Genomic DNA, 9,570 nt, shown 5'->3' with positions numbered 1-9,570 from the left:
ATGTCATCCTCAGGACAACCCTAAAAGTAAGTTTAAATATTATCCCCACTTTATAAATGAGAAAACTAAAAAAATGAGGTCAAGGTCACAAAACTAGCAATGTTGGTAGAGAAAAGATTTGAAGCCAGGCAGTGTGATTCAAGAGTCCACATGTCAAGTACTACAAAATATTGACTCTCAAAATCATGTTTAAAGCAGTTACCATACAGTCTCTTCTCTTTTATGGCAACCCCATGTGTTTCACAGAACTGTGCTCCACAGGGTTTTCAAATGAGTGATTTTTAAAAAAACAGAACATCAGAACTTTCTTCTAAGGTACCTCTCAGTAGACTCAAGCCTCCAACATTTCAGTTAGCAGTTGAATGTGCTAACCATTTGCACCACCCAGGGGTTAATTTTATTTTGTTTTTATTTCTTACTCTATTGTTCATCAAAAGCATCTCTATAGTGGAAATTTCAGATATAGTTTAGAGAAGGGGCATGGAAGAATGAATATCTTGTTGGGGGCAGAAAGCCTCATATTTCTCCCGGTTCTTGTGTACTATCAGGTGTAAATAAACAGCAAGGAAAAAAAGAGTCATCTTGTGGCGCTGTGTGTTAATGCGTCAGACTGAAAAGCCATTTGAACGGCAAGGTCCATGGTTCAAGCTTATCAACTGCTCCTTGGAAACCTGATACAGGGTCACTATGGGTCAATATATTAACAAGTTGTTGTTGTTAAGTACCAATGACTTGATTCCAACTTACAGTGACCCTGTATGGAGTTTCTGAGGTATGGCTGGTGGGTTTGAACTGCTGACCTTTCAGTTAGTAGTCCAGTGCTTATCCTACAGTAATACACCAGAACTCCATTAAGAAGTAAGAATGTTGTAGGAAAAACACAAGCTTACTCCTGTGACTTTGGTCTTTGTCACCCTTAGGTCTGGAACTCAACTCATCCCCATGGTTCAATTTTCACCTAAACAATAAATTTGTAACACCACTAGTCAGGTACACATGCCATAGAATGAGATCAAAAGGGCAGCATTTACCTAAGGACAAAATTGAGAAGGGCGGGAAAAGAGAGAAGAATGTAAACAAGTAATACAGGGAGGAAGTAGAATAAATGATGTCACATTGAGGGGATTACAAACATTGCAATGAAACCAAGTGTGTGTTTTATTATATGTAAAACTGATTATCTGTTCTATAAACCACTCAATTCACATTAAAAAAAAAAAAAAAAAAAAAGGTTAGAATGTTATGGAAGGGAAAAGCAGAAAGAACCAGGAAAACATTCAAGCTGAGTGGAGTGAGGGAAGTGTCCTAGGTGGCTCGCCCAACAATTAGGGCAGTAATTAGATTACTATTTTAGCAATTAGGTTAATGTTTGAGATGCCCGAGTGTGATAGAGGTATGTACTTAGATACAAACAACACAACTATCTTTATTTCATCAAAAGGAAGAGATGCCCTCAGAGGTCGCTCAAGGTAAAGACAGCACAGTTCTTAGACTAGGATTCACCATCACCAAATAAAACATTGTGAAAATGATATGGCGATGGTACCTGACCTCCTCTAACTTCATGAACTAGAGGGACAGTCACCATCAACATCAACCCAAGACTGATTCCTATGAAGCAGAGGTCAGACATACCTCCTCTCTCCAACCTTTTTACCAATTCAGATACCAGCCCTCCCTCCCATGACGCTCTCTCCTTCTCTGCTGGGTTCGAGAATTTGTTGTTACACTTGCAAATAACATACTAGCAACATTAAGCAGCAGAATCATCATCATAAAACATAGTGACAAAAAAAAAAAAAAAAAAGAGAGAGACCCAACAGCAGGTCATTTTTTTAAATTCTCAGGCAAGCATCTTCAGGGAAATCCAGTTAGTAAGACTTCAGTCACTGGTGTAGGGCTTTAAGGGTAAAGGCCACTCTTTAGGAAAAGATCTCTTCACAGCAAGGTAGGGCCTCATTTCTTATGGAAAGAAGTTCCCACGACAAAGACTCAGAAGCAAAATGAGGCAGAACCCCATTCTGAAGACTTGAGCCAACTCACAAACACAACCTTGCCTTGTTTGATGAAAGAATGCCCTAGAAGGGCTGCGTCTTTGTAAACCGTGGCTGTGTCTTTAATGACAGACCATTGGGGAGAGTCTCCATGTCCAAGCCCATATAGGACCTCACCTAAAGGTACTTTCTTCTGATGCTTGGTATTCTCCTGGTACTTCTTATTTGGACTGATGTGTTGTTGTTGTTAAGTGCTGACGAGTTGATTCCGACCCATAGTGACCCTGTATAGGGTTTCCAAGGAGCAGTTGGTGAGCTTGAACCACCGACCTTGAAGTTCAACCGACTTTGCAGTCTGACGCATTAACCCACAGCACCACACCAGGACTCCGCATAGCTGGACCCTATTCTTGTAAATCTGTGAATTGGTCCTTCCTCTGAAGTCTATCATTCTGTGGTCAGTTCTGTGATCTGTTCCCATCACCTGTAGAATGCTGGTCTCCAACTAAGGCCTTTTCGATGGTGACCAGCATTCTATATGTAATGGAAACATTCTTTGGAGGCTCTCTTGTCACATTTGTGTAAGATCAAACCCAACATACTCTGGCTGAGATGTTCATTGATCCCTACATGCTATCAATGCCTACTCAATATCCTTTACCTTGGGACAACTCGGTCAAGCACTTGTTTCAGACCTGACCTAGGCAGGAGAGCATGAGCATGGATCTGCATGTGAAAAAGGAGAGATGGGAGGACTATTAGGGACCTAACATCAGCTTCTCCAAGATTCTGATGTGCATCTGATGCTGACCACTTTCTCCTAAAACTTCAAAGGATAGGTAACTGATTCTCATCTACTCCTGGTTCTGACCCAGACAACCCTGACTATAAAAACTGAAGAGAGTTTGGCAAAGGGAAGTAACATTCCTGAAGTACATTTTCCCTCAGTAAATGCAAACGGATCTCTCAAATCTTAAGTATTTTAGTTGAGAACACCAAACAAAGCCTCTGAGATTGTCTTTAATGAATCCAATATATTGACCTCACTTTTCCCTTTCACTGTCTCTAGGTCCTTACAGCTCTAATCAGACCCCTGCTATCAACTTGCCTAGATGAATTTAAGGCAGTTCTAGATCATTCTGAGACCACACCATGCATAATAAAACAGCACATGACAGAATGTAAGGCATTTTACTAGAAGTGAACTTTTTACTGTGGTATTTATCTCTCCATCTTGTGTCTGATCTCTTTTCTTTTTTTATGAAACCCCTCGTTAAGATACTGAATCATTTCTTAGCCTTCTTCTCTCGGAATAATTGACTCCTTCATATCATTCTTTGTGATTCTATTTAACAGCTAATTGGAAAGAAGGGCACACCTGTGATCGACACCAGTAGATTCTAAAAACAACAACAACAACAACAAAAACCCTACTGCATTGGAGTTGACTCCAGCACATAGTGACAGTATATAAGGTTTCCTAAACTGTAAATCTTTACAGGAGCAGAAAGTCTCATCTTTCTCCTGAGGAGTGGCTGGTGGGCTTAAACTACCAACCCTGTGATTAGAGGTTCAGTGCTTATCCTACAGCACCACATTCTGGTGGTGGTGGTGGTGTGCTGTGGAGTCTGTTCCGACTCATAGCGACCCTGTACAGGGTTTCCGAGGCTATAAATCTTTACAGGAGCAGAAAGCCTCATTTTCTACCTGTGGAACAGCTGGTAGTTTCAAACTGCTGACCTTGAGGTTAGCAGCCCGATTCATAACCACTATGCTACCAGAGCTCCTTGCACCACATTCTAGCTGCTCTTAATTGCTCATACATGATTCCTCTCCATTGACAAAACACTTCCTAACCCAGAAGTTAGTACTTAGACTCCTCTCTTGGAGTCTGAACAGAAGCCTAGGGTCACATCTGTAATATGGCACCAAAGGATCCCTGATGGCAAAAGGAGTTAAGCATTGGACTGCTAGCCACAAGGTTGGTGGTTTGAACCCACCAATGCTTAGCAGGAGAAAGATGAGGCATTCTGCTTCTGTACAGATCTACAATGCTGGAAAACCTGTGAGGCAGTTCTACTCTATCCTAAATGGTGATGGCTGTGGGTTTAGAGACCTCCATACCAGCCAGAAGGCTTAGTATTTAGGAAACTCTTAAGGCAGGATCTTGATTTAGAATATTGCTGTTTGCCCTGCATTCATTTTTTTCTAGCAATCCCTGCTTCCACTGCTGCCATCTCCTGGCCATAGATATCTGCGGCGTTGACGGGAGTTTACTGTAGTCCTAGACAGCACCTCCCTCTCCTCTTCCCCAATCCCACCTCTATTCCTTTAACAATTTCCCCCCTAATTCTCAGGCAAGGCTTTTCTGACTACTTCTGTAATCTCCTGTGATTAGATTAGAGCCAATTAGTGTGAAGCCCCTGCCACCACAACATTTATTTATATTCATTGGTCTGAAAGAGCATATATAATATCTATGGAAGAATTTGTAATATAGGAGATGACACAAAAAACATGGCAGAGACTCATAAATCCCAAACAATGACATGCCATGGAAAATATTGGTTAATCTGAGCTCATAGTCTACCTGTATCACCACATCAATAATTCAATTTCATTAGCTTCTTGCTTCAAATGATTTTTCAAAGCTATCTATTTCTAATTTGGTGTGTTAAATGTCATGAAGAATAGTGTCATAATCAATGCTAATCAATTATTAATTCCTGACCCTGAAGCTGTCAACAGGCTTCCTAGAGATGTTGGAAAGTAAATTCTAGACTCTGGCTAATTTCCTACTGACCATATGATCTATTGGAGTCCTGATGTGGCCCTGTGGGTTGATGAACTGGACTGCAAAGTCAGTTTGAACCACAAGGTCGGCGGTTCAAGCTCACTAGCTGCTCCTTGGAAGCCAACTGCTCACCAGCTGCTCCTTGGAAACCCTATAGATAACAGGGTTTCTATGGGTCAGAACCAACTAGGTGGCACTTATTAACAACAAAAAAAGTCACACGATCTATTAAGCCATAATTTCAAATATGTGAGAAATGATAATATCCTGTATTATTTCTGACTTTGAAAACTGTAACAAACAATAGAAAATAAGATGAATAATGTGGTCTATGTTTATTATTAATGATATAGCACTGAAAATTTTAATTAAACTTATGTATACACTATACTAAAGGAGCTCTGGTAGCATAATGGTTATGGACTGTTAACTTTAAGGTCAGCAGTTCTAAACTACCAGCCGTTCCACTGGAGAAAGATGAGGCTTGCTGCTCCCAAAAAGATTTACAGCCTGGGAAACCCTATACAGTGTCACTATGAGTCGACTCTAAGGCACATAATCACCACCACCATACGCTATACTAAGGGAGCTCTGGTAGTGTAGTGATTACAAGTCAGGCTGCTAGTCTCACAGTCAGCAGTTCAAAACTACCAGCTGTTCAGTGGGAGAAAGATGAGGCTTCCTGCTACTTGAAAACCTTATACAGGGTCACTATGAGTCGGAAGAAACTCGGTGCACACAACCACCACTACCACCTTACACTATACTGTAGTACTGATGTGGTGCTGTGGGTTAATGCGCTGGACTACAAAGCCTGTTTGAACCAAAAAGTCTGTGGTTCAAGCTCACCAGCCGCTTCTCAGAAACCCTATACAGGGCCTCTATGGGTTGGAACTGCCTCAATGGCATTTAACAACAACAACATACTCTATATTGAAGATTGAAAGGATATTGAAGATTGAAAGGTTATACTGTGGAAACTATTTTTGTATATGCTTCGCTGGAAAGATGTATCTATTTTTTGTCTATATTTGTCTCATTATATTTGAATAAGAGCCAACATATCAAAACAGATTTGTCTTCTAGCCAATAATGCTTGTAGTTGGTAGAGAGGAGTTTGGGGTTGGATTCCTAAATCGATCACTAATTGTTTTTGAGACACAATTTTATAGATCCTTTAGAAATTTAACCATCTGAGTTCTGGATCATCTGGTTTCTTATTCCCTTGTACCTTGTACAATTAAAAAACAATTTCACCTAAAATGAAAACACTAAATATACTAGAAATCTGGCAGCTTGTCATTCTGAGGCAGAATTTTAAAGCCTTATGTTGACCAATAATATGCGATGTTTTTCTTCAGTGGCTGAATACTTGCAAAAGCAGTCGGATTGCTTGTTAAACATGCAGATAACTGGCCCCTGGCCCCAGAGATTTTGTATTATAAATTTTAATTCATTTGAGTTAAGAAAGGAAGTATTAACACCCATATTTGCTTTTATTTGAGTTACTGTGTATAGTGAGGTCTGAACTGCTTTGTTAACAACTACTCCAGTGATTCTGATGTAGATGGTCTGTCTTTGAGAAACATTTCCTAGAGCTGTTGTTGTTGTGAAGTGCCATGGAGTTGGTTCCGACTCATAGCGACCCTGCATAGGGTTTCTGTGGAGCTGTTGCTGGGTTTGAACTGCTGACCTTGTAGTTTGCAGTCCAGTGCTGATCCTACAGAGCCACACAAAAATCTGTGTGCAGTATTTTCTAAAATGAAGTTTGCACAACTTAGGGTTCTGCAAGAATATGCTAGGAGTTCTATTTATATTTTTATCTAGAAAGAAATGACTCTCCACTCACATTAACATACTGGAGCTTTCATTAGATCTGCATATCAGGTTGTCACATGTGACAGACCTCATGCCCAAGCCAAAAACCACTGCCATTGAGTCAATTCTAACTCATAGCAATCCTCTCACAATAAATCTGTACATCTTTCTTCTGTGGAGCAGCTGGTGGGTTTGAACCACCCCCCATCCTTGCTATAAGCAGCCCAATGCTTAACCCACAGTGCCACCTCGGCTCCTTCTTGAGAAGTTCTCTAAAACAAGAGTGGCGTGGGAGTTCTCAAGGCAGGGGAGCTGACTCTGACACCCTCTCTCCTTTGCTTTTAGCAAAACATGATTTTTGTGCCTGGTAAATAGATTCTTAGATTATATAACTCAAAAAAGGATTTTTACAATATGGACAAGTGAATTTAAAAACTTTAAATTTCTTGCAGTGAAGATGAATAAATAGTTCAAGCACAAGAACCCAACTGTTGTTGTTGATGTTAAGTGTCGTTGTGTTGGTTCTGACTCATAGTGACCCTGCATAAGGTTTCTGAGGCTGTTAAAAGTCTTTGGAGGATCAGAAAGCCTCATCTTTCTCAGGTGAAGTGGCTGGTGGGCTTCAACTGTTGATCTTGTGGTTCAGAGTCCAGAGTTTATCCTATGGAGACTTTGCACTCCCAAGTAACCGTGGTTGTTAGAGTGCCATCGAGTCAGTTCAACTCAGAGTGATCCTGTATAGGGTTTCTGAAGCACATGTGGTTAGCAATCCAGTGTTTATCAGAAAATGTAAAATGGATACTCCTAGTATGTAGTCTATCTCCTGGTGTGGTAATATAGGATAAGCACTAGACTGTGAACTACAAGGTCAGCGGTTCAAACCCAACAGCCACTCCTCAGAAACCCTATACAAGGTTGCTATGAATAGGAACCGACTGCACAGTAACAACAGTACGCGGCTCAAGTCCCTGGGTGGTACAAATGGCTGAGTGCTCAGCTACTAACCAAGCGGTTGATAATACAAGTCCACCCAAAGGCACCTCAGAAGAAAGGTCTGGTGAGCTACTTCCAAAGGGTCACAGCAGTTGAAAACTCTGTGGAATGTAGTTCTACTCTGAAATACATGGGGCCACCATGAGTCCATGGAGTCCTGAGAGAGTGCTGTAGGATAAGCACTTGACCTCAAGGTTGGTTTGAACTGCAAGGTTGGCAGTTCAAACTCACCAGCTGCTTCTCGGAAACCCTATACAGGGTCCCTATGATTCGGAACTGACTTGATGGTACTTAACAAGTAACAACAATTGGTTACTTGTGCTTGAACTATTTGTCCATCGTCACTGTAGGGAATGAGTCCAAGTGGATGCAGTGATAACTAGCTTTTTAGTATGAGGTTTTAATTAGCCACAATGCAAAGTTGTTTTTTTTTTGTTTTTTTTTTTAAAAAAGACCATTTCACTATATCTGCCAAGAAGTCTACTCCCCAAAACAGAAATTATTTAAAGGACTATATGCAATATGGCTAAGTGCATGACTACTAACTGTGTTAACTGAAAGTGTGCCAGCTCAAGCCCAGCAGCCGCTTTATGGGAGGAAGGTGTATCAGTCAGTTTCCATAAAGATTTATAGCCTTGGAAAGTCTGCTCTGTTGACAGGTTCTCATGAGTTGTAATTGACTCAATGGCAGTGGATATATATAACATGGATTTATATCCAGTATAGTAATGATGAGGAGTTCTGGTGTGGCGCTGAGGGTTAATGCACTAGATTGCAAGGTCAGTTTGAACCACAAGATCGTTGGTTCAAGATCACCAGCCGCTCCTTGGAAACCTTGTACAGGGCCGCTATGAGTCGGAACCGACTCGACGGCACTTAACAACAACAGCAACAACAATACTAATGATGACGTTTACCATCTTTGGGCAAATATCTTTGTGTCTTTGATAGATTAAAAATAGTATGAAACCAACAAAATGGCGAGACATTTAAAATATGAAAATCTGATAATTTTTGAAAGAATTGTTTTTGTATAGTTAAGGGGAACATTAAAAATATGTTTTATTTGATCACATCCTCTTAAAACACAATTCTAAATTGTTTGGTTTTTCTTTATTCTCCTCACAACAGGATGAAGAAATAACATCATGATAAAAGAAGAAAAGATTGAAGTTGTCAAAGACATCATTTTGCTTAGATCCACAATCAACATTCATAGAATAAGCAGTCAAGAAATCAAGTGATGTATTGCATTAGGCAAATCTGTACGAGACCTCTTTAAAGTGTTCAAGAGCAAAGATGTTAGTTTGAGGACTAACATGTGCCTGACCCAAATCTTGGCATTTTCAGTTACCTCATATGCATGTGAAAGCTGGACAATGAAAAGGGAAGGCAGGAGAAGAATCGATGCATTTGAGTTATGGTGTTGGAGAAGAATATTAAAGTACGATGGACTGCCAGAAGAACAAACATATCTGTCTTAGAAGATGTGCAGCCAGCTCCTTAGAAGGGAGGATGGTGAGAATTTGTCTCTCATATTTTGGACATGTTATCGGGAGAGACCAGTCTCTGGAGAAGGACATCATGCTTGGCAAAGTCTCCACTAAGTGCAAAAGAGAGAGGCCGCTAAATGAGATGGACTAACACAGTGGCAGCAACTATTGTGAAGATCTCTTGGGACTTGGTAGTATTTCATTCTGTTTTGCATAGGGTCACTATAAGTTGAAGCCAACTGGACAGCACCCAACAACAACAATTTAAAAACTATGTTGCAGAAACAATTAATTCTAGCAAGTAAGTATTTCAAGTATAAAAAAAACAAACATTTTTTCTAGGGAGATTAATATTTTACAGCCAAACTTTATTATACATTGCAAATGACCATAAGAGAACTTTGTGTTTTATATTACAAATTAAGGACTGACACTTTATCTTTGCTTATGGTGTTATTTTTCTTTGGGGAAGAGGGTT

The sequence above is a fragment of the Chrysochloris asiatica genome, unplaced genomic scaffold (assembly GCF_000296735.1).
Source record: "Chrysochloris asiatica unplaced genomic scaffold, ChrAsi1.0 scaffold00008, whole genome shotgun sequence".
In the NCBI taxonomy this organism is placed as follows: domain Eukaryota; kingdom Metazoa; phylum Chordata; class Mammalia; order Afrosoricida; family Chrysochloridae; genus Chrysochloris; species Chrysochloris asiatica.
The sequence above is the reverse complement of the archived record's forward strand: the minus strand, read 5'-3'. Positions refer to the sequence as shown.